Below are 1612 nucleotides of genomic sequence, written 5' to 3' on the forward strand. Positions count from 1 at the left end.
GAAACCAGCACTTTGTAGTGGCAATACGTGGTCTGGCTTCCCACTGCCTGCTTCTCCCTGAGTATTCAGTAGCTTGTCAGGTAGGAGGAAAGAGTAAACAACATTCTCTTCATGACTGGCTGAGGAATATATAAAAACTAAATTTATTCTCTAGACACACCGAGCTTGAGCAGGGCCTTTTCAGACCTCTAACGCATGTGTATAATGATTTTTAGCAACACCAGCTCCATGGCTCTTACTCAATTCCATCCACATTCACTGCAGAGGTTTTGCAGGTTGCAGTGGGGGATTATAGTGAAAAAAAAACCAGCTTTAAAATTTAAAAAGCACCAACTTTTGGGTCCAAAATTTAAAGGAGAACGTGTATTATCTCTCAGGAGGATGTTTGTCGGCTACAGAGCAGAATTATGGCAAACAGGTGTAGGTCAGCCCCTGAATGTGATCTATGATCACATTTGCGGACAGGTCTGACACGTCTTGATTAGTTCTAGAGAGGAAACGTGATGTGCACACAGCAAGGTGTTACCATATCACTCAGACATGCAGAGAAGATAGAACACTGGAAGAGACAGTTAGGAAGTGCAGGATGCTTAAATTCTGCTTACTTGGGGAGTGTGACTGAAGAGACAGGAATTGTGCATATTCACAAGTTTCATTCACTTGAGCTCCTGAATATCCTGCAAACCTCATGGGAACATGGCAGCTTCCATTGCACTGAGGGCTTTTTATTTGATGTGCACAAAAATCCATCTGTACCATATCAAAATAATTTTCATTTTAAACAAATGTAAATTTATTGCTTTTCCGAATTATATATCAGTTTTGGCTCAGCTACTCTACTGTTTATTAAAAGAATCTTACAATCAGCTTTTCAGCAGAGGTGTAAAATCACTGCAGGGAGTGATGCCCCAGACATTCCCTGCAAATTATGTTAAACTACAAGAATCAATTGCTATGAGTCATTCCATTCTTCAATGACTGTTTTCATGGATGTGATTTAAATTATGCCAAAGGTTTTTAATTAAAGTCACCCTTGTCATGCAAATATTTAATTTGTATTGATACATTTTTAGCTATAAACCACTGCCTTGATGCTTGGAAGAGGCTCTTTAAAATTCATAAGACTACTTTAATACAACACTAACACTGTGTTAGTTGTGACATGAGATATCTGTCAGTCAGCCACTGGCTGTCTGGTGAGGCTGTAGGGGTGAAATTCTATCTCAGGGGGTTTCAGAACAGCAGAGGGTTTTGCCAGGCTTGTATAGTTTCAGTAAAGCATTAATAAAAATAACATTTGATAAAAGTGGGACTGCAAAATCTTGCAACATTTCCTGAGTCTCATGGTGACAATTGTGCTTCACAGAGGTTGAGCTGGTGAAGTCACCCCTCTGCAGGACTAGCTGAAGCTTTCTTCTGAAGAAGAACCAGCCTTCACCATTGCAAATAAATGCTTTAATATGATCTCTTTCAAGGATCAGAATCCAAAAAGTGTGTAGAAATAACTTGATATAGGCATCTTCTTTTATTTTTACTTCTTTTTTATCCTAGCACAGCTCTGAAATGGAGCTGTAGAATACCTCTCTTTTGAGATATGGTGAGAGAAAGCCAC

This window comes from Acanthisitta chloris, unplaced genomic scaffold, assembly GCF_000695815.1.
Source record: "Acanthisitta chloris isolate BGI_N310 unplaced genomic scaffold, ASM69581v1 scaffold11940, whole genome shotgun sequence".
NCBI lineage: Eukaryota > Metazoa > Chordata > Aves > Passeriformes > Acanthisittidae > Acanthisitta > Acanthisitta chloris.